Source organism: Acromyrmex echinatior, chromosome 2 (genome assembly GCF_024713525.1).
Source record: "Acromyrmex echinatior isolate Ae372 chromosome 2, ASM2471352v2, whole genome shotgun sequence".
Lineage (NCBI taxonomy): Eukaryota > Metazoa > Arthropoda > Insecta > Hymenoptera > Formicidae > Acromyrmex > Acromyrmex echinatior.
The window spans coordinates 7931403-7957087 of record NC_141853.1 but is presented as its reverse complement, the minus strand read 5'-3'; the positions used below and the strand labels follow the sequence as shown (position 1 = coordinate 7957087).

Here is a 25685-nt window from a genome sequence, read left to right as displayed (position 1 = left end):
TTGCCAGTAACAAACAAAACAAAACATGTCTTTCTGTTTTTTAAATAAGAAATTGTCAATCAAATAAGAAAGAGAGATTCTTGTTCTTCTAGTCAAAATCTCTTAAAATATTTTTTTAGTGATTAAATTTCTTGTTTGATATTTATCGACATCCGTTTTATATATTATGAGAACTATTAAAAAATTGTCTCCAGGCCTCTGTATAACCAAACATCACTGCTAATTATTTTCATACCTCTATGATTCTCACATTTATTTATGTGGAATAATGATGTATAAAAAAAATTTTTACTAAAATATTTGCTCGTCTTAATTAGAATCACATGGAAAGTTTATAAAACATTACAAAAAAGACGATAAAATATTTTAGTTATTTTAATATACAATAACATTACGACTAAAATTATATTAAATGATATTTTAATCGTATCAGTTGATGAGTTTTATTGCCTTTTAAACGTACGACTAAAATTTGTTTTCTTGAAACGGAACGACGTTAGGAATGATACCGTTTAAATGATACTGCGGCTAAATAGAAATTCTTCTCCATCACTTTCCCCGATATCAGTGCTCTTCATGCTGCTACTAATTACATCTCTTATCAGCACTACACATCTACCACGTTCTTCGGGACGATGCACAAGGAAGTGGATAACCGCCACTACCGGCAATGTAAGATAGTTCCATAAGCGATTCAATGTGGAATTAAATTATTTTGTAGAGATCGCGGGTCAAGCATCTTAGGAGGTTCGCGAGGGTCAAGCATCAGTATTAGAAGCACACGAGGTGGGGAAGGTATAAAATTTAATAGGCGAAAGTTCCTTCCATCTGCCCTTTGTCCTTTTTTTTTTTTTCTTTTTCTTCTTCTTTATTGCGAAATAGGAAGAAGAAAGTAATGAAGATAAGAACTTCCCTTTTTTGGATAGTTAGCCTATATCACGCGGTTTGTAACAAAACAGCGCGAAAAGAACGTGAACTTCGACGATGCGCCAAATGGTCGTAACAAAGGAGGAGACCTCGCGTATACCGCGGCACATTTGCGGCGAAACTTTTCACAGAGAATTTCCGACGCGGTCGGGTGCATTAAAAAATTACACTTTTGCGTGTGTACCGTGAAATTGAAGTAGCAAGGTCGTTTTCCGTTTTTTTTTTTTTGCTTGAGACTCGTATCGGTACTGGCCAGTTTCGCGTTACACTTGTGTCACTTTCGAACTGCTACTTGTTAAAATTACGTGCAGGAAGTTTTATCGATCGTTCAACTAAATTTCGAGATAAACGAATGGCACTACGGCACAATGACAATCGAGAAAATAAATGGTTAGACTTATCAGACCTCTGAGATATTAAGACCAGATTTTCTCTGAGATTGCAGGGTATTAAAAAATCTTTAAATTTCACTTTTTAAAATTTGATTCCAATTTTTTTACTGTTTTAATAATTTAAGATTACTTTTTCCAACTTCTTAACAAAATGGGCAAATTTTACCATTGCACCAATTCTTCTTGTGAATGTTATATCTGTATTAACAAAACGGTGGTATATTTACTCTAAATCGCAAAAATCGAGTTTGTTTCAAAAGTGAGAGAACGATTACATTATTTCGTGTAGTGAAGAGCCAAGGGCAATTTAATTTATCGGGTGGTCTTTCAGACGAGTGATAAAAACTTCCCTCCAGTTGCTACTAGCCATCGTGGTTACCGTCGAGCGGCCGTTTTCAACGAGTTTTCATGAAGAGTTTTCATGGGTTGGTTGCGAATGAGAGTAAAAAAGAGTAATCGCGGCAAAGTTCGTCAATGCAATTGTATTTTGGTAGTTTTCAGCTAAAGTCAATGAAAGCATGTGTAACAAATATTGTACTTCATCAAATTTAGCGAAATGATCTATGAACGGAATTCTTTGGGATAACTTAGTGTCAATGTTAATACTAAGATACCACGTTATTAATAACGAAATAAAATCAAATGAAAATCTTTGTTCCAATACCTAATATTTTAATATACTTGTATTAAAAGCACAATAATGATAAAAATAAAAATGGAAAAGTATAAATAGTCTGTTTCTAAATGTCTAAGCCGCTTCGTGTATTTCATTCTGTTGAAAGTATATTCTTTGAATGGAGTCGATCTGCTTCGTAATACCGGGATATCGTTTTTCTCTTCCTTGTTTCTGAACAATATGTTTCCCACAATGGAGAAACCATCGAATATTCTGTGCTTTTTTCCACGCGGAAGACATTTGTCTCAGAGACATCGTTAAGTCTTTCAGTATCGGTTTTTTGTTACTTTTTGAAAATTTGATTATTCCATAATCTGTATGTAGCTACAGAATTTTTAAGAAGTTTTAAATTAGTATTAATTCTGATTTCTATATTTATTTGTGACTATAAAATCGCGACCATTAACAAAAAATACATTTCTTTGTAAATACAGATATCGAAAATTGATTTCATCAGAATTTCAAATAATTTTTTTCATCAATTAAAAATGAAGAAAAAGAATTATATAAGTATCATAGATTTCTAATTAAAATTTTCAATGTTTGAGTAATTTTATTAATGGAAAATAAATTCACATTTTTATTTAAACGAAAATTGTATGTTAGAATTTTATCTTTCTATGTTTTTGATGAAGGATGCTAGAAGCAAATGGATTAGCACAGCGAAAACGTGACGAAAGCCGCTGCTTTGGAACAATCAAACTCGCAAGCGCGTATATCCTTCGTTTTCTCGAATTACAAAAGTCTACGAGATGTGCCTTTCACGAACTTTCTCGAGGATCTCGGATATCCTTGAGCAGCAACCTATCTCGGTAGTTTCCTTTTGATTCTATCCTACCTTCTATCCGAAACGCTATTTTGAAGCGCCTCTTTCTCCCGCGACCCTTTTTTCCCCGGACGCTGCTCTACGTGTTATTAAATAAACTTGCCCGCTGTCTCTCTCCCGAGAAAGGATTCTTCGGTAAATATGGGGCTATGACGCGCCAGCAACGTGCAAACATTGGCAAACTTTAATATCGTCCGAGCGCGGGCATAATATAACATATTTTATTAAAGTGCCCTGAAAACACTGTGCCGTTATACAGGAAGTTTCCATAACTTGGATACATTTATTCCAAGTCATTCTAAAATACAAAAAAGTCGAAGCTATTCGGATTGCAGCTATTAGAAATTTAGCAACGCTATCGGCAAATGATAAAATTTTTATTAGTTTTTAGTTCTCTAACATATAAATTTCATGCTTTTGAGTAAAAATTTTGCTTTTAAAGATGGAATATTTCATAAATTTATGTGGAAAGAATTCTATAAAATACATTTAATATTTAAAGGTAATTTCATCGTTGTATAATTAGAGCAAACAATTAATCTCGAATTAAAAAATGAGTCAATAGTATGATATGAATTATAACTTTTGATTATTTTTGCTTTTGATGACGAAGGAAGTAACTCAAAACCCTAAGTAACTTCAAATCAGATCAAATGTAATAAGAGAGTTGCAATATAAGATATAACACATCATGATGGTGCTCTCGCGGACCATCCTCGAGTTTTATGTTTTCTCGTAGCGGCAGCAATGAGAGCGGGTAATTCTCAAGAAGGACGAGGAGGAAGAAACGCGGACAGAAAATGGTATTCGCGCGTACAGATCTTGAGCATATTTGCCTCGATAAAACGGATAGGTTGTCTCGAGTTTGTGACGACGACGGTGCTGTTTATTCGAGCTAGCCATGGTTATGGAGAAAGAGGCGGATAAAACGCGGATAAAATGCGGTAGAGGAGAAAGGGAAAGAGATTCGATATCCACTTCAATGTAGGAAAATAGAAATTGAGCGAAGTAACAAGGCGCCGGGGGCCACGTCGTCATCGTCGTCGTCGTCGTCGTCGTCGTCGTCGTCGTCGTCGTCGTCGTCGTCGTCGTCGTCGTCGTCGTCGTCGTCGTCGTCGTCGTCGTCGTCGTCGTCGTCGTCGTCGTCGTCGTCGTCGTCGTCGTCGTCGTCGTCGTCGTCGTCGTCGTCGTCGTCGTCGTCGTCGTCGTCGTCGGCGTCGTCGTCGTCGTCGTCGTCGTCGTCGTCGTCGTCGTCGTCGTCGTCGTCGTCGTCGTCGTCGTCGTCGTCGTCGTCGTCGTCGTCGTCGTCGTCGTCGTCGTCGTCGTCGTCGTCGTCGTCGTCGTCGTCGTCGTCGTCGTCGTCGTCGTCGTCGTCGTCGTCGTCGTCGTCGTCGTCGTCGTCGTCGTCGTCGTCGTCGTCGTCGTCGTCGTCGTCGTCGTCGTCGTCGTCGTCGTCGTCGTCGTCGTCGTCGTCGTCGTCGTCGTCGTCGTCGTCGTCGTCGACGTCGTCCTATGGAACAGAGAACGCTGCGCTCGCTTTCGGGTTTCTTTATGAAAAGCGAGTGACGTCGCCAGATGGTAGTTTATCAAAATGATATCCCTTTCCCCCATCGCGAGTCCTAACGGTAAGATTAAGCCGGCTCGTTCGAGAATCTGTCAAAAGTAGGAGGAATTCTATCGAAATATAATGTCCAACGCTTCAACGTCGAAATGCCGTCTTGTTGATAGGTGAGCGCAATAGATACGTCGACGCAATGGATACGAATCGATGCGAGAATAAAGATTGCCTTAGATTTATTGCCATCGCTCTCTTCTAAAAATTTCATTTGTCGACATGGAGTGATAGAAATTAATGACGAAGCAAATTTAATTCGACATACTATTGTCCTCGCGATACAGAAATAAATATTGTTTTTTAAGTTGGCAGATATGAATATGGGAACGTGGAATTGAACGGAGGTTCTTATGTAACGATGTAATATAATATGTCAATTGATTAAATTTCTCGATTGATCGCATTTTATATATGTCAGTTAATGTTGGATGGAAGACTCTCGAATAAGGCGACTGTGAAATTTAGTCGAATTAATTTTTTTCTATTACAAACTTGTTACGGGCCTAAGTGGATCGTGAGACTCTACTCGGCGTTTAGAAGAGTAATCCGAGGGTGTGGTCGGGCTGAGATTAAACGTGAATTAATTTATTGTCTCCCTCTTCTGATAGAACTATTTTCTTACAAGAACTGATTTCATTAGGAGCTTGCTGCTAGTTTAAGTGGATTGTTAAACTTTACAGTAATTCAAGGGAGACACACAGACCATGTATTAATTTACTGTCTATATGAAAACTGCTTTTGCGAAAAAATTAATTTTGCCTTCCACTTGAAATTTTTTTCTGAGCTCAAAGGATCTACAAAGATGAGATTGAATTGATATAGGTGCTCGTGCTCGAAATTTCGCTTCATTTTCACGAAAATTTTTACGATAAAACGTTTGTTCTCAATTTTAATAATACAATCGCTTACTTAGATAATATATTGGGATGCATAGAAAAATTCACGTTAGAATTTTGACTCGAAAAATATAAAAGATTGAATTTAAAAACAATGTTTATTTTAAAAGTCTATATTTCTAAGCGCTGTCGAACTGTAACTAATAAGTAGAGTTTCTTTTGTCATAAACTTGTTTAAATTGAAACTTATTCAATTTATTTGAATTGAAATTTTGCCAAGTACTCGTTGAAAATAATCCAAGAAGCGCGCTTAATGGTGTTGACCGCGTTGTTAAGAGAGTCTCGAGGGAAATTCGCGTTTCCTAAAGGAATCCCGATTGTTCGAGAAGACAGCCAGCATCGCAAGGCGAACGCAATTACATGGAAGTATCTAACAAATACGTTATTTATTTATTTTTGTGAAGAATTTGCTATTTTGTCAAGATTCAATCATTTATTGTCGGACAATGTACACGTAAGAAACAAAGAAGAGAGGATTCCGTGTTTTAGATTCCACAGTACGTTTTCATGACGTTTTAATCCTCAATAAGACTAACCGCTAATAAATGAAATTCGCGAAAATACTGAAGAATGCCTCCAACATGAGAAAGGCGATAAGCCGCTAATCGCAATTATCGAAGTTAATCACGCTATTTAAAACTTGATTAAATCCCGAAAAGGAATTAAGATTTTAACTCGATTCTTCGCCAAGTTATTAATTACGAATGTATAATTATTTCAATGTCAAATATGTGCTGGTAAAACAGCATAGATTATTTACAACATCTACACCTGCCATTGTAATTTCCATCCAATTGATAGCGAAATAATTGAATTAAGTGATCAAGTTTGTATTATTAATACATTAATAATGACGTCACGCGATAGTAAACTTCCGTAGACCATCAACTGTATTTAGATCCTTATTTTAGTTGAGAATCTATGTCTATCGTAACATTAAATTTTATGTGAACGTCGTATTATTTTATCTATATTATGTGAATCAACTAACTATTTATAACAAAATCGTTAAATGATAAAACTTCACATAAAAATTTCTATTTGCCAAAGGTAAAAAATTTTCCTTGAGTTCTAAAATGTATTCCTAACAAAATCCGCGTTATTCTCTTTTTACGAGCAGGTTGAGGTTCTCTTAACATTATTCTACGTTCACTCTTTTATCTCTATCATCTCTTGCTGTGTTCTTACTTCCAACGTGATTTGCGAGTAATAGCCAGGAGCGACAAGACTATCTCGTCTGTAACTTCAGAGCAAACGTAAAATTATACGCGTGGGTGTTCGTTCACTGCTTCTGCTAGTTTGGGTGACTAGCTGGCTGCTTGGCCGATTGACCCAAGTCCTCGTTGCTTCCATCAAGCATGGAAGGCAAGCATTGCGCCGGCTGTATATATGTATAATAATTGCTAGTTATGGCTACCTTGCTTTTGTCGTTGACGTTTTCACATGACACAACACTTCGCGAAAATAGTCACAAAAAATGTAGCAAATTGTCACTTTCGTCGCTTTTGTCGAGATTTGATCATTGCCTGTCTCTGTCCACAATTTTTCACCAGCCGTAACATAAGTCGCTTATTATGTCGACAAATTCGTTATTTTTTCATTGTTATCGCTAGAAAAGAAAACATCGCTTTTACGCATCACTTGATTCCGTTGAAATTTTTCCGTTGAAGATCGCATTAATCGCATAATATCATTGGCCATATATCGTTGTCAGTTTAATTGGAAAGCATTGATATTGAGGTGCAATACGTTATACTTTATCCATCTTCAACATTTTTAAACAACTATTTGACTTTGATATTAAATGATATTTAATGAATGCTTTTCTTTTAAAATGTTGAAACTCGTGCTGTCGGAGGATATAATTTTGAATATCCTACTTTCTTACGATCCCGGCTGTATTGACGCTAGATTCTAAAGCTCTGAAGTTTCTGATGAAATACGAGTACATTAAAGAAAGGTCAGTGTGCATCGTTTAACGTTGCCGATAATTTAATTAATTGATTCATTTAGTAACAGCTGGTGCTTTGCCGCTAAGCGCATTAAATTAGCATGCATATTTGTCTCACGATTTTAATAGAAATTACACGGTCTCGTTAAATGCAACAACGCTTGGCCAATGTAGCGTTATGAATATCTAATTCTCGCGGTTACACATATATTTCATTATTTGAAAACTTATTGCTCCAAAATGAAATTCTGCCTTTGACAGAATTATATATCATATACATAAATTAATATGTTTTATATATTATTTGTGAGAGAAGCTGTACATGTGTATATATAGTATGTAATATATAATAATTTGTACTATATATATATTAAATGCACTTTACACTTAATTAAAATAGAATTGTAAGTTGCACTGTAAGTTTGTAATTTGCATCGTTAAAAAAGTGAATATATAACATTAAAATAAAAGCAGACAGAATCGTTAAAGAAAATTATATAACGAGTGTTTTAAGGAACACAGATTCATGAAAAATGAAATTTTATGGAAGAATCCGTCGAGTAATTCCGATAGTTATGTGTAAAAAGTCTGAGGTTTCTAGATCTGTGGCACGTTTCTCTAATTACGACACTTTTGCGAAACGATCTCCAATACTCCGTTTTACGTCATTAACGACCGTAAGAGAATCGGGTTGCAGAAGGGAATCTAAGTTAGATGGGAATGCGGAATTCGATCTTAGGAGGTTTCCCAGCATTTGATTAGCCGTAAATTCACCTTAAGGCGTGGAAGGAGCTCAAGCGATTACTTTTTTAAAATGAGTTATTAGTACAATGAATTGAAAGGAATGAGATCGCATTTGTAATGGAATTTAATCAAATCATTTAAGTTTTTGTGATGATCTTGAACAATAATTTGCCATTAAGTAAATTTATGATGTATATGATATGCATAAAATATGTATAATATGTAATACAATTTGTTTAAAGAATTCTTTTATATATTTAGAAAGTATCCGCGATTTTTTGTTCAATTTTTGAATGAAAAAACCGCGGATACTTTTTAAATGACCCAATAAATAATCTTTTTAATAATAAATACCTTTGCCTTTAAAGGCACAATAATTAAATTTAATTTTCATTATATTTAAGTTGAATTCAATAATATAACATTGAAAAAAAATTCATTTTACATACATATATAACAGATTTTTTTCTATAATATTTGAGACTGAATATCCGTAAATATACGTATATTTGGACGAATATATGTATAGGTATACGTAAGATGTTGTATAAACCATTATCCTTTTTCACATCGGATCGGAAGCGCAAACATAATGACTTAAATCTCATATTAGAATTGGCGGCATTAACGACCGGAAAGGAATCAGTCTGTGAAGCGAACGAAATCAGAGCTTGAAGATAGGATAGAAAGAATTCGATCACGCAAGTCACGAAACGCGACCCTTCCAGCGAGATCTGTAGTTCGTCCTTCAGTCGGTGAGGGATAAAAGAGCAATCAATCTGACCTCCGATGTGTGCCTCTTCCTCCACTTTTCTTCCCATTTCTTTTCCTTATGCGCATTCATGGATCCAAGGCAGTTTCCGCGATTTCTTCAAAATCTCGGTAAAAGTCTCGAAAAGACGAGTAGCTTCTCAAGTTGCCCGACACGTCGCGCGAACAAATTTCTATTGTATATCGACAATGGTTCCAGCGGGCCGTACGTCGCAGACATAAATAACGAAGGAGCCAACCGGCGAATCCGCAGACACTGTGCGCCCTTCTTCCATATTCGGAAATTCAATTTTGATAACGTTTGCCAGAAGGTAAGACTTGGGATGGTCGATTTATATCTTTCCCTCTGGTCGTCCTCTTATCACTGCGAGTCTCTTGTCCCCTTTTCTGCAGTTTGTTTTCTCTCCCTTTTATCCCACGCGTTCTTTCCTTACTGTTATGTTTCTTTTATCACAATCATCGATGATTTACGGTCTGATGTACACGGTGCTGAAAGCTGTTGCTTTCATCGCTCTATCAGTCAGTCATAATGAAACTAATCCATTGAATAACGATGCGAATCACGAAAAATAAAATATACAAGCTTTCATACAAGCTATGGGATTTAACATCTTTCTTATCTTTTAACTAATTTTATAACAACACAGACAAGTTTTAACGCTTGTAGGTCTTGTAGTATATATTAAAAAGGTAATACGAGGTAATTCTTTAAATGACTTAGAAACGTCATTTTATATAACAGAATATCGTCAAGATGTTAGTATCTTCATCAAGCGATTATGCAATATTAAATTTCCAATCCCCGTAAGATCCTCTTGGAGGAGCTTTTATGCATTTTCGTTCCTTCCTTTTCATCTTTTCTCGCGTTCGAGTAATCTTTTTCGATTTCTCGTTTACACTCCGGAGAGAAAGTCACAATTTGCCGAGAATCTGAGGTCTTAGTAGCAAAGCTTGTTCTATTAATCCTAAAGACTGCGAAGCAAGATTTACCGCAATACATTGCTGCTCGATAGTAGCTGTGACAAATTTAATCGAACGGGCCAATATCGATCAAATTTGTTTGTCACTATCAATCTAAATAAAGAGTTACGTCGATTTCTTCGGCATCGATAGATACGTACGGATTTACGGATGGGAACGTTTTATAGGGGTAATTGAAAAATATTTTCTTAGCGTGCGCTTTTAGCACGCGAAATTCAAGGGCGGCTGCCCAACATTTTTCGCGTGCGCGCGAGAAATAGGACGTTTTTATCGATTTCAACTAGATGGAGAGCAAAAAAATACGAGAGGGCGAACCGGAAAATTGCCACAGGGGTTACATTTGAATAACGATACCTAAGCGTTTCTCGAGCTTTCGGCGAATGCTATCGGATTCGGCTCGAAAAATAATGGACGATCGTTATTTTTAGAGGCCTATGATAGATAAAATTAAATCTGCTTGAAAAACGCGCTTGTACAGAAAAATGTAAATATTTTTACCGTATAAAACGCAAAATAAAATAGATTAATTTCTTATGTGTAATAAATATTTAAAATTGATGATGTCAGTTAAAATTTGTATGCATTAAAGTTGATCTTTTTTCCGAAATTACCATTTATCGTAGTCGCTGTACGGTTGATTTATAATGTTACTTGAAGATAAACAGCGAACGTATAAATAATATTAGCAGAATAAATCGTGTGGCCACTTGTGTCCGTGTCCAAGTTTCGGTCGTAGAAACACATCGCAATAGAACTTTGCTATTCGTTTAGCCAGCTTCATGAATGTTGCATCGAACGATTACGCGCTGAATCAACGTACGTAGCTGTATACCGACCGAATTTAATTCGCCGGTACAGTTTAACCAGCTGCATCAGAGAGATGGCACATCCAACATGACAAACGGTGGGTCACAAATCACGTATATACTCATTACTGTGACGTAATTCCCGACACTTTCAATATAACGCCGTTGCTATTCAACTACGGCGTCGTCGTAGCGCATATCTAGTACGAGTACGATTACGAGTATTCGCGGCAGACGTCCGAATATACAATGAGTCGTGATATCAATTGACAAACGTGATCAACATGATTAATATTCTCCAGAGTGCTGTTTTTTTCGTCCACGCTCGAACAAACATTTTATTTAGCGTCGCGCATCGACTCGTCAGCAGGCATCTCGTTACATATACGTCCGCTATTACGAATTCAGTTCTAAATATTCGTCCACTCATAAATCGCAAATGAGATCTAGAATTGTGGCCGTACGTCATCGATAAATGCAAAGCGGAATAGGATAATATTCAGGCGATAGTATTCGACGATAAACTTGCGGCTATCGGTTTAACATGCTTATCGCCATTCGCGAGTCACTATTAGTATTGTGAAATACGAAACCGCATAATTTTGGCGTTTTCTTGAACGGCAAATGTCAAGTGTAATGCACGGGCCGTTCGCTCACCTTTACAAAAGCAACAGGGAGAGATAAAATTCGTTAGATATTATCCTCTGTATTCTGTAACTTGTTACGACAGTAATGATACCGTTACATTTCGTTGCGCAGCTTTTTACCTATGTGCAAAATCTGCGTAACGACAATATAACAATATCGTTACTGTCGTAACGAGTTCCAGGAATATAGGGGCTTGCGATTTACAACCGACGTTTACACAATAAAAGCAACGGTTACGGCGTAGCCGTAATTCGTACCTAAAAGTAGCGCCATTAATATTCCGTACTCGTTGCTCGTTCGTCATTTAATGAAGCTAACTCATATACTGGCGTAGCTACGACTAAAAAGTCAGATCTCGACGACGGATAGTGAGAATCATTAAAAACGAGGCCGTCGTTGCCGACGCCGTGACGACGGCGGATCTCGTTGGTGCATATCTCGGTCTTACGTAAACGCTTGGTATTAATGCACTATACTGTGCGTTCGTCTCTGGTACGAGGATGGATGTATCGCAGGAAGTGCTTTTCTCTTCGTCGCCTCTGCTGACGTACGTCTCATTTGCGCGCTTATTCTATGCAGAATCTGTAGCAAAGTACATTTGACGCTTGTTCTAACATAAGAGACACTAAATCATTCTCATTGTACATACCAATTTCGTACATTTTCATATTTTCTATTATTGACTCAAATGTATTTATAATCTTCAGAATTTAATGTAATGTTTGAGAAATAATATTGCTTAATATCGCTTGTGGATAGAAATGTGATCATTTTAAAGAGAACAAAAAGGAAGTAGTATGGATTAAATGATTTTATTTTAATTTTAAATCTCTTTTATTTTGATACTCTCGTATTTCTTTTTAGACGAATATGTTATCGATTATATACTAGCAGTATAATCATTATCGTTAGAGTTTATATTTTCAATCGATAAAATTTCGATGGAATTTCGTTATGTGAGATAAACTTTACTTTTCTCTTCCTTTTTCTTTCTCTATAACTCGGTCTTTCCGCTCTGCCTTTCTACTGTATTTGCCGTCATGACGGTCTTACGTACACATCGTAAAATATGAAATATACAAGCAGGGCCAGAGGCTTTCCTGCAATTTTCATGCATGTACACATAGAGCGTACACTTTGTTGTTATGCAACGCATCTTCTTGTGTGGCCAATTGCAAGTATGGATTAAAATGATTAGCTTAGATATATAATTGATTTCCGTTGTTTTCTACAATCTTTTGACGTGCCATATGATATATATATATATATGTGATAGACAATAAATTTATTACCAGTAGAAAATCTTTTAATTCATATAATATTTAACACAAAAAATAAATCTCTTACATTATTTGAAGAAAACTTTAAATAGAATAATATATATATAGTATAAAATATTTTAAATTTATAATATTCAATTTTGTTTTTTTTTTTGAGAGTTTAGAAATTAATAAAAATTTTGAAGATAATATTATACATAGATTTATGTTGACAACTAATTTCTAATAAAATTCTAATAAAATTAAAAATTAAAGATAATTTTAATCTCTTTTTATACGATATTTAATATTGCGAGACTGAAATATATTGCAATATATTATATATGATGATTAATGAAATAAAAATAAATTATATCTATAAAACATACTAAAGAAAAATTGATACTTTAATGATATCAAGTTTCACCGGAGTATCGTATCGCTTTTCACAATCAGTTGATATCAATTGATGTTTAATCAAAATATTAGTATTGAACTGCCTATATCTCAAAGTGAAACTTCATATTAAGAGTACCTGGCTTGATGTGCTTTGTGATAAATAAATTGATGTCGATAAACATCGATAATTCTTATTTGATGTGTAATAAATGAACTTTCAGTCTAATGATGATCAGGTACTTTCAGATTCATGTAACGACTATAAAGATAAGCCTAATTACGGTAATAAACGACATTTATACATTTTATTTATTAATCTGTATGCTAGCTTTCTCTCGAGAACTTTTAGACCTGCGAATTAATATTCGATTGAAATATATCTCCTATTCATAGCGGCTTGCAGGAAAAGAGCAAAAAGAAGTTTTGAACAACGTAATAACAGAGTCACGCCGGTGGGTGTCTTTTACCTCGTTGAATTTACATCGCAGGCTTTCCCGGATTCTCGAATATGAATAATAATTCACTGGCGCGGACTGTCGGCTAGATCTATGTCCGACTTTTTTGGAATTTTCTCGCAAGGGCATCCTCGAGCTTATGCGGACATGGGCAAGGGTGTGTTTGTGAAGATATTTAATCGTCCATCATGTAAATAACGTCGCAGTCACAGGACGATGTAGCGCCTCTGAAAAGAACGGCTTTGCACTCTAGCATTCAACTCGCACGTTTATCTTTCTTTTTCTTTTTACCTTTTCATTTTCTCCTCTTCTGTTTTTACCTTTCTATTTTTTGTCTTCGTTTATGTACAGCATATATTGATTGAAAATATATATATTTATGATTTCAAATAGAATCATCAAAAATTTGATATTAATAAAGTAAATTAGTACTTAATATTAAATATATCTATTTTTTCGTGTAAATTAATTTTAATTTATATAATATAAATATTTTTTTATTTATATATATATATATATATATATATATATATGTATAATTATAAATATTATTATTTTACGCATAGAAGATTATTTTTATTACGTACCTATATATGCGATTGTCAGTTTTTATTAAGCATTTTCTATGCAATCAATTTTCTATGCATTTCTGAATCAATAATTGTATTATGTGACTTTATTTGAGATGATATACTCTACCGTTGCAAGGTAAATGCTCTTATTGTGCTCCAAAAGGATCAGTCCCGGTTGCGTAATGAGCTTTGCCTTTCTCTGTCTCTTTTACGATCCTTTCCTTTCATCCCATCGCAAAAATATATCCTCCATTTTCCGATTCCGCTTACAGCTACTGCTACGAATTTCCGCATACGTTCGCGCGAATTTTCATTTGAATAGTTAAATGCTGGCGCTCGGTCATTTAGCTGCTAGCTTCATCGCGGCATAAACCGTCGTGATTTAAGCGCGATCAGGACGGCCAGATATGTTACGCCAATTTAAATGGCACAAGAGTATACGTATATATAGGCAGATCGTGAGACAGGCTGGTAGCGGAAAATTAAATGTGAGTATGATTTTAGGCGGGCAATTTATATGTAAATGACACTGCGCTTCCGCCTCGCACCCCTTGCGTTCCCCATTTAGTATCTCCCGCGGCATACCATCTACGCCGAATATTTAATAATGCCTATTGTTTCACCGGTAACGTGCACTGTGGCTTGAACTCGGGCCAGTCTCCCGGATATCCCGCGAGGCCCGCCGAGGCATTCAAAATGCGAGATTTCGCCCGGATTTTCCGCGAGAGGTATAAATGGTGCCGACCTTTACCCGCCAGCAGCATCCGGTTCCGGAGACGGGCGCGAGAATCCCGCTCCCGGGATGGGAGCCCGAGGGCTGCTGAAATAGCGACGGTCCGTGAATAAAGGGCTCGCGAAGGCTTTGATTCCGCGCCACTGGGCATCTATCTAAACGCGGAAGAATAGCAACCGTGCGAGATCCGCGCTTACATACCGTACGCTTGCGCATCGTCTTTGTTAACCTCGGCTTGGGTGAAGCACCGGGTAAAATCCGCGGATTATAGAACGATGTATGTCCTGCGCTCGTCTTTCACGACGGCATATTGTTTTCGACACACACACACACGATCTGTAAAATTAATAAATTATTCTCGCATATTCTACGACGAGATATTTGATTGCAAAGAGAAATAAACAATCGAACGAAAAAAAAGCATTGTGATTAAATTGAATCTATTTGCGCATCAAATAGAGATTATCGATGATTATTGACGTTACTCTGTTTATTTAAATAAATTATCTATGTATACATTTGGAATTGTCTATCACTAGAGGATAAATGATTTAGGATTAATTGGCGAGTATATCTGTAAATAAATCAATGGTGTGAAATTCACACTTTTTGTGGTATAAAATTATAACGATTATCAGTTAATAAACATTTATTTGTATTTTGATGGGTATAAAATATTTTATAATCGATTATCGCATATATTAAAATTAGAAATCAGATTACAACTTTATATTCTAATGTTTGTTCAGCAAACTTTGCTTACGGCCAGATGCAGAATTTAATTATGACCACGAAAGAGTGAGAAGAGGGGAAAAAAGAGAGGTTACACTCGTATTAATGTCGGAATCATATGCCCTCGATAGACGCAACGACAGTGTTTATGAGACAGAAGCGAAAAGCGGCTGATTAAAAATAATATTATAGGTTTTCCGTTAATAAGATATTAATCCGAGTGACAGTTGAATTTATACGTCGATCGTTTATAATTTGATACGCAAAGAGAATCACACTGTGTAGTAAAGAGATTCAATGGACGTACGCTTATATTTGTAGAAAAATATATTAAACTATTACTAATTATAGAATTAGAATAACAAAGGAGCTGTGGCAGTCAGGCATGATAAGAAGTGCGTAGATTAAGATCTTTTTAATATGAAATTCCTTTTGTGTAACATTTATTCAAAAAGTCAAGAAGTTTAAACCATTATCGTAAAGCAATTTAGAAATGTGATAGATATTCTTGATTTTCGTTCTTTGGGGATTTATAAAAAAAGCTGGAATTATTTTATTTACGCTCATAGAGATCAGTTTCAGTATTATCATATAATGTTTGTAAATCGCATATTCGAAAATTATTGCTATAACGCCGGTGGCGGCAATGACAGTGTGGTTGGCCGTGGGGTTTTATCTGCACGCCTGCAGCTGAAATTAATTGCATTCATGGAAGTTGATTATGTCCATTTAAATAGCCGCGATCGCGAGTAAGTGAGGGTGCGCGGTATTTCCGCGATATCGCAAAAACACCGGCCGGCTCAAAGACTCGTGTGGTTTCCCATTAATTCTACACCTGTGCCATGTCGTAACTAGTGTAAAATTACATTTCGCCCGTGTGCATGTCGCGTTTGCGTGTTTGTTTACTTCTCGATCGTTTTACTTTGTTTTCATCGCGACATGGCGGATATTAATTCCGTGCCGGTCGCATCGGCGATTTTACTTCGAAAACGTCATATCTTATATTTTTTGCTCAATAAAAATTTTAATGTATGCCATTATGGAAAGTTTTAATTTTGTTTTGCAAATATTTATTTTATCTAATAACGATCTCTATGTTTATTGAACTTGGATAATCAATAAATTAAGAATAATTAACAAGAAGGGGCAAGCTTTATATTTTTATGTATTTCAAATTCTTAGGTACGTTTCGATCTTATTATTAGGTCATCCTCAGTATAAAAAAATTTAAACGCAAATTTGACAAAATTAATAAAACGATTAAAATTATATGATTTATAGTTATGCAAAAAGTTGGTAGTATTTTATTCTATCTATCTTCCGCACAATGCAATGCTTTTCCTTTTGATATTATCAGTTATATTCTTCCATTATAACAGTCGCGATAAGTAATGATAAAAATATGAACATGATGAGCAGGGTTGGGTAGTGCTAAAAAGATAAAAATTAAGTTAAAAAGTTAAAAAGTTAATTAATTTTAACTTAGTTACATTTTAAACTCAACTTTTTAACTTTATTTAGTTACATTTTATCCGTAACTATTAATTTTTTATTTAATTCTTTGAAGTTAAATCTCAGACATAATATACGGCAATAGCAATAACTTAAAATGAAATGAAAATTACAAAAGTGAGCAAATTTGGTATTAACCAATGAAATTATAAATATTCTAGTGAATTTGCTCACTTTTGTAATTTTCACCTCATTTCAAATTACACAATCGACCCCCAGATTTCAATCTGTCAGAAACCGTGTATTTCGATGTATCTACGAGTAGTTTCTCATAGGTTGAAATCTATTATTCCTACTATCGCTCGTATTGTGTCCGAAGCTTTAGTCACATCACAGGTCAGTATTTATAGTCGAATCTTATATACTAAAGTATATATAAACAAAACATGTAAATAAAATATAGAGTATTTTCTAAATGAAATATATATTTGTAGTATTCATTTCTGTTATTTGTAAGACTGAAACCCTAGAATCATGAATTAAAAAAATATAAGAAAAAATTTAACTTTTCAATTACTTTTTTTATTAACTTAACTTTTAATTCAATTAATTTCATTATAAATTAACTTGTATCTTAACTAAATTAAATTTTCAAGATTGTTAACTTTAACTTAACTTAGTTCAAAAAAAGTTAACTTACCCAACTCTGACGATGAGTCATTAAATAAAAATGTACCAGCACACATTTTCAACTGCGATTGGTAAACCAGCATATAATCAGTAATTGAAACAATGAGTTAATTTAATTCGCAAGAAGCAAATGCGATACAATACAAGAAATTGGACTGAACTGGTTTCAATTTTTATTTCTGATCGCATTTACTTCTTGCGAATTAAATTGACTCATTGTTTCAATTATGATTATATCCTGGTTTACCAATCGCAGTTGAGAATGTGTGCTGGTACATTTTATTTAATGACTCATCATGTTTAATATTTTTATCATTATGGACTTATTGCGATTGTTATAATGGAAGAATATAATCGATAATATTACTAAAAACATTGCATTGTGCGAAAGATAGATAAATACTATCAACTTTTTGCGTAATTATAAATTGTATAATTTTAACCATTTTATTAATTTTGTTAAATTTACGTTTAATTTCTTTACACTGAGGATAATCTAATAATAAAGTCGAAACGTATATTCTAAGAATTTGAAATACATAAAAACCTGGCTTGTAGTTCCTTCTTGTTGCTTATTATTATTAAGCCATTATAAGATTATTTTTATTCAATAAATTAAGGTAATAACACACGTGAATATAATATTAAAATACTTTTCAATGACGAATTACGCTTTTATATACACATTATTAACTGTGTTAAAGATGATGTAAAGTTAATTAGTTTTTGCAAAATTGCAACTCATGTGCCACTGGCTTGATTACACATTACGAAATCTCATTTCGCGTGTGCATTGCGTTAATAATTTTCAACTATCAACGCCGTATGCACTTTACCTCGTGGATATATTCTTTGTTAAAAAGAGATACGTCAAATGTACTATTTTTCATTAATCCTTTTGCCCGGTCGCATATTAAATGATATATCACAAAAAGAACCATAGTGAAACAGTAGATAGTAATTGAGTAACATACATACTTACATGTAGCAAGTAGATAGCAAGCGCTATATATAATATGTTTTTAATAAAGCTTATTTCCTTTTTTCGTAACATTGTGTATCTCGCGTGTATAATTAGTATAATTGTTATATGATCTTTATCATAGGCAGGCGAAAATAAATTAAAATATATAGGAAAAATTTAACATGTAAACTCACATTAATGCACTTTATTACAAACGTTTGTTATTTTATATGTACGGTTATATATATGTCTTGAATCACGAAATAATATTCAAAATAGAAACTCGAATTCAATTAGATTGCGCCTTGATTTCGGATGTATATAAAAAGTTTGTAAAAAGCTTTTTAAAAGAAATTTCATTTTATAAAGATCGATACATTTCGAAGAACAGTGAACAACAATTATTTACTGAGGACACGATGCTGTTACATATTATTTTGGAAAATTTAGCATGTACCGTGCATAAAGACGGATTGCGTTAAAGGGCAGTTAAAGGGCATTTTATTTTAGTTTAGAATTTTTACGCATTTTTCGTCGGGCTTTTGCATTTTTAATAAGGCTACCTGCTTTATACCGGATGAACGTGATACTGTTTTAATACTATTACGTACTTATCTAATTTATTTACATTTAATTTACAAATTTGACTGCGTAGCAGTCACCTCTAGCCCAATTAAGTTTGTTCATAATTTACTTCATTTTTATATGATTTAACGTGACCCTTGTCTCATATAAATCCTGATGAGTTTACATCGTTTAACGATGTGCATATAGAATATCCGCAGATACGACAAAGTATTGCGCATGTATCTGTATCGAGTTTTCTTGTCGTCACACTCTAAGGGATACACCGCCGACAAATAAAAGGACAAAGGGTATAGATGAAGGGGGCGGAGGTAAAAATGAGAAAAGAAGAAGAGAAACGAAAGGAGGGGGGGGGGGGATACGACCCGGCTTGGAAAATCCCCCTATAATTAAATTGTCTTTTATATTCAGACGAGGGCTGAAAATGAAACTGGTCCAGGATAAACCTGCCGAGTCGTTCCGCCGGTTCTACCTCTTTTCTCTTCGCCTCTCCGCGCTCCTCGATGTGTCTCTCTTCTCCGTTTCCTCCTCTCTCCGATATCCTTTTTCTACGATCCGTCTCGATCTTCTCTATCTATTCACTCCCCCCTCTTCCCTCTCAGCCTCCCCTTTTCTCTTTGCTACTTTTCTTTTTCTTGCGGATCTAGAGGGCAATGACACATTCTCTTCGATGGCTGCCTTCGTTTTCCATGCTCCGTTACACCCTTCTCACGCAAAATGATGCCCCGTCAGTCTACCATCGATTTCTGTTTCTTCGCGACACTCTTTCTCCCTCTGGAATTCGCCTGAGTATTTTTCGAATCAGGTAAATCTCTGTTGAGATTTCTCTCTCACTTTCGTGTCATTCTTGCGGATCCTAGCCATTATTTTACATATACGTGTTATATATGTACATGTATATTATAATATTATACATGTGTGTGTACATATATGTATATACACATGTATATGTGTGCACGAATAATGTGTGTGTGTGTGTATGGTGTGTGTGTAATATATATATATATATATATATATATATATATATATATATATATATGTGTGTGTGTGTACATATATTTCCACCATCTTGTCGACTGCCTCGTTTGACTTGCAAATGTAATCACTAAGAGCACCCATTCGACCTGATCCTATTTCTATGACCGGGGGACCGCACTTGCTAACCTCGTTCCTAGATCCCGATGAGAAATCTGTGCGGAGCATCGATTTGGCGAAGTACCGAGTTCCAGGATCAATCGATTCCCCATGATCTTCGATTCCCGCTTTCTTGAAAAATGGGACTGTCTTTGATTAAATCTGAGCCATATAATTACGTTTACGGTCGACATTGGCTTTAAATTCGTCAAAGGATTCAAAAGAAAACCCAGGAAAACTTTTATGTACGGGATTTTATATACACACAAACAAAAATTACGTATAATATAATTTTGCTCGTGGCGTTGTATATTTTAGTGTAACTTCCTCAATAATCTGGCTCCGTTATTGCATATACATTTGTCAGCATGGCGCGTATTCTAATTTGATTTCGTATTGTTACGTTTCGTCACGCGACTCCACACATATTGTTACAGATAATATGCGCGTATGTTTGTATATACCCGCGAGCCACTCTGTCTGAATTTAAAAAACAGTCCGTTGATTAGCATGAACTAATTACATGCAATTAATTAATTATAATTCTATATGATGTAATGGCAGCTGCCACAGGGTGCGACCATTGAATTTAGAGCCGTGCAGTATTCACATCGTAATATGCATATCCGAGCCGGCTAAGAGGAAAGAAATTTTTGCGGCCGTTAGTACACCGGTTATCTTTATTACTCTCGCTAATGCTACGTCGCGAAGGTATTCTCACAATTCTCCAAAGGGAACGCAGTCGCGAGCAACGACGACCGACGTTGAGATTCATCTCGCGTGCGTACGACAAGCTTTGTTTGCCAATGTCGTGCAAGTGTTTCGCGAGCAAACGTCCTTATCTCCTGGGTCGCTTTGTACGCCAAACGTAAATATTTTAGATTCCTCTTGTCCCCGCGGAATCTTCATTTCTTTTTCGTCGAAATGACCGGTCGAGTATGTATATAAATCGTAAATAACAGAATGTACACTGTAAAAAAATTAATGTAAATTTTAACTTAAAGACGTGTAGTGGACGTGTAGTTTCTGAGACATGCCAAAAAATTAAAATTATCATTTTTGCTAAGTCTTTAAGTTAAAATTAACATTTTATTTTTTACAGTGTATGTGTACGCCTTTATCCTTTACATTTAAGAGTACACTTGGTTGATGCCTGAAAAACTGGCTCGATGACGGATTTGTCTGCGCGCAGGGGAGTACTTTCGCCATTACCATTCGAGGATTAAATTTATTGTTCCCCGCGAACGCTCGGAATCGTTCTCAAGAGTCATTCGACTGCGCTCTAATGATTCCCGCTGTAAAATCTATTTCGTCATTCGCATCGTTAGGAGGTATGCTGAGCATCTAGAACGTGTATAACAAATTAAAAGGAATTAAATGCTCTTTTTAATTGAGAAATCAACAATCACTCGCAGAGAGGCATACTCGTGAACGAGGCAAAATTTACGCGACAGCAATCATATTCTTGTGTTGTTATTCATCTGTTGTCATTTAAGATAAATGAAATTTATATTAATCCAATTTCTCGCATTTAATATTGTTATAGATTAATAAATATAATTATTTCCATCTGTAAATTTGTTCAATATTAACATAATCGTGTAATCATTAATTTGCTTAAGAATTATCATCCAACCAAGAGACATTGAATTCAGTTAATTACTTGTAAAAATTAGTTTCACGATGGTTATTATTTCATATAGAATTACTAGAATCGATGTGATTTGACAGTCGGATACTTCTAACGACGACGGAGAGTTAATATATCCCATCAGGAAAGTACGTTAGTTAAAGGGGCTGAAACTGGCAAGAGTAATGGCTTCTCCGAAGCTGGGTTATCGTTATTGTTGACTGAAAAAAAGGTGGGCAGTGCGGCGACCAGTCCGGAACCGACAGCTCCATCAGCAACCGTGGTACGCAATCGCGTCCGGCAAATGGGAGCAACCAGAAGGACGAGTGACGAATAGCCTGTGCTCGACTACTTTGGACGTGGTCCATTGCCGGAGCTGCCGCGCTTGTTAAACCGTTTCGAACTGCACTTTGCGTGCCTTCGCGTAGTTTCACGCCCTGTTACGAACACCTTCAAGTACGACTGCGACGGTCAATTCATGGCACTACGAAGCCTCTTCGTATGAACGTTCTGTCGTAAACCAGACGGAAATTTCGCAACCTGCGAAACGCAATTTATCCTTTGCTTGAACGTCCACCTATTCGATTTTGTTATTAACATGTATCGAAAAACTGCCGGATGATACGTGAATAAAACAACAAGATAGGAACATTGACCGTACTCGTAAAAGATTACTAATGTTTTGCACTATTTTCTTTCTCAATTAAAATAGGCGCTCTCTTTCTCTCTCTCTCTCTCTTTATCTTTTTCTTTTCTCTACTGAAAAGGAACTCGTTCTTTAATCAGTTTCAAATTATATTATAATTAGTTTCTAAGCTATTAAAATGAAATTAGTTTTTAAGTTGTAAAATAAAAAAAAAGGAAAATAAAGTTAAAGCAAAATAAATTCACACTCATGAAAAAAATATACGCGATATTTGGATATCTTATGTATTTAAAGAAAAGTCTGACTTTGTCGAAAATATTTATTATTTACGAGTTTTATTTAATTACGCGAAAAAGATTAGTTTATGAGTTACTCATGTTTGCACATAGATAAAAAAGGATTACTATTCTTGGTATTAGCTTTAAAGAAATATGAAAATTTGCTGTAGCAAATTATCTTATACCTTTGCAGTGACGTGCTTACAACTGCATTACACAATTATGATTACTTCTTGTGAATACAAGCGTGACTTTCAAGTGTTCAGTATATGCTGTTTTAAAACATAAATTATAAGAGAAAGTCCCGCTCTATTTATTTCTTACAATTAATAATCTCAGCGTATTAGAAAATAAATATTGACTATTAGCATAAAAGAAAGAAACCGCTTGATGAAATGCATCGTAAACAGAGCTCGCAATATGCATTTTTGCTATTTGTTGATAGCTTAACGTTTTCGACGGGAACGTGATGGGCAGCAATATGCTTGCGTGATAGTGGCTAGTCCATTATGCGCATTTATGAATGCAAATGGGTTAAAGATGGCCATGAACGCGCGTACGAAGGACGTAAAAGGTGAATATACGCATACGCGCCTCCGAACATTTTAGCAGCAAATTCTCGGCCATTTCTATGAGTCTAATGGCACAGATGATAAATGTGCACGTAAATTGTGCAGTATATATTTCATAGTTAAAATTCTGGAGCGACGGTAACCACAAAGATCGTATTAATATACTTTATACTTTTGTTTTAAACGTAGTTTTAACTAGCGGCATTCTTATCCTATATTTAATATTATATATCTTAATATGACGTATTGTATATTACTACTCGTTTAATAAATAATTTGAAAAGCGTTACTGTACAGAGTTCTTCAATCAAAGATTGTTGTAATCATTTGAAATTATTTCGAATCTTTCCGAGTAGTCGACAAATTTCACAATGCAAATTTCACAATCAAATTTCAACAAGGATATTATCGAGAACCGTTTCAGTATATTAACGAGCGTAATGCTAACAGTCATAATACATTCGATGTACAATACGCGATACGTATACAGAGCGTTATTACAAAATAAATATTTGTATTGCTCGCTGTCGATCGAGAGACACCGTTTTTCGGTTTATGCGAACAAATCCAGTCAGTACGGTGGATTCACGTATGACGGACTCGTCATCGACAAGATAACGCTCTTTCGTATTTCTGTTTTTCGTCACAGCGTCCATGTCGATCGAATCGAGAGCGATACGTTATACGCTCCTAGAATAGGATCTGGGAACAGGGTCTCTCATTGATCCGGAAAACAAGACAATCCACTCGGAAGTTTTTATCGTGGGGCAAAGGAAAGAGCGTGTAAAAGCACGGGATCCATTTCTGATTCCTACTACCGCGGATGCGGATTTCAGGGATCCCCGGGATCCAGACTCACGGTCGATCGCGTTTGTCACGTACCGCGAAAATCAATGAGTTCTACGTACGATGCTCCGAAGGAATGCGAAAAGGGGAAAGCTCGCACTGCAGCGACTTTTCTATCGTGAAGGTACGCCTGATGTATGTCGCTTCCTGCAACCTCCCCTGGGCGACATTTAAACGGATGCATACTTCCACGGATTTTGTTCGGGGCTTCTCGTGCTCCAATTACTCGTCTTTAACGTTAATAATGCGCAAACAACCGTCGCTTTTAATTGTTTCGCCTCTTGTTCGATCTCTTCTAAACGCGAACGTCAATGAATTTCACGTTGGCTTGTTTATCAGTTCAGTTTTGTAGCTAAATTTTAGTTACTACTTTTTGACTTTGATGCTGAGAGCTTATTTGAGAAACGAGTTAATTTATCTAATTTTTATTATTTTGTTTTCGTAAGAAGCGTACACTGTTAAATTCGTAATGTTAAATTATACCCAGAATTTGAGTTATTTTTAATCATAGATCGCCACTACTTCTACTCAATTTAATTAAAACAATGAAGTTGAACAACTCAAGAAAATGTGCTAATTATTATGATTTGAGTAAAATTTAGCTTATTATTTACTAATGTATACTAATGTTTAAAAAAATATGAATGTTTTTACTTTGAAACTAATCTCAGAAAAATAGATTGATTTACGTATTGACAATTGTAAAATTAAAATAATAAAATATTATTTAACTTAAGGGATTGAATTACAATTGCTCCTTTGATTTGATATCTAATAGTTTACCATTTTCTTCATTATCATAATTTATTCTGTTATCACATACATTTGTCAGACATATATATATATTCGCGGTGTATTGTCTTGATTTTATTGCAACAAGATACTCAGATAAATCTTATTTAGAAACGGTGAATTTGCCTAAGAGAATGTTCCACACAAGATGTACCTCGTTGGAATATGTTACAGTTGTTTCGTGTACCTACTTAAGAAATAGTTCCTATTCCTCGTAATCCATCTTATAGAATTTTCGGTTGACATTACCGAAAATGTGTTGTACGATTTAGAGAACATTACTAGAAGCTACACGTACATACACGATGTACATATATTTATCTACTTTTGATACTAAACTAACACGAGTTGCCTTATTTTGCAAAATTTTTATTAACATTTCGCGCGGAATAAAAGTTGAAAAGTTTTAATGAATCGAGAGATATACGAATATAAAATACTGATTGTGAGTAATACTTGCAATGCAAACGATGTACCTTAATAGGGGATACAAACCGATTTTAAATAAAAACGTATGTGCAATAATATACAAAAAGAATAAAGAATTATTTTATCAAAGTGTTTACCGATTTTGTTGAAATTGGAAACGCATGTACATATATTTATGCATCTTAACTATTGCCGACTGTTAATATCAGATATTATTAACCAAATCATTGACTAATTACTCAACTGTTACGTTAAAATGAATATTTGTAATGTAATATATTTTA

At 35.1% G+C, this 25685-nt stretch overlaps 1 protein-coding gene across 5 annotated transcripts in view; it reads left to right on the top strand.

Moving 5' to 3' along the window:
- cmpy (crimpy) overlaps window positions 1-25685 on the top strand; it is a 278714-nt gene that overhangs the window by 47769 nt on the left and 205260 nt on the right. The window lies entirely within an intron of this gene.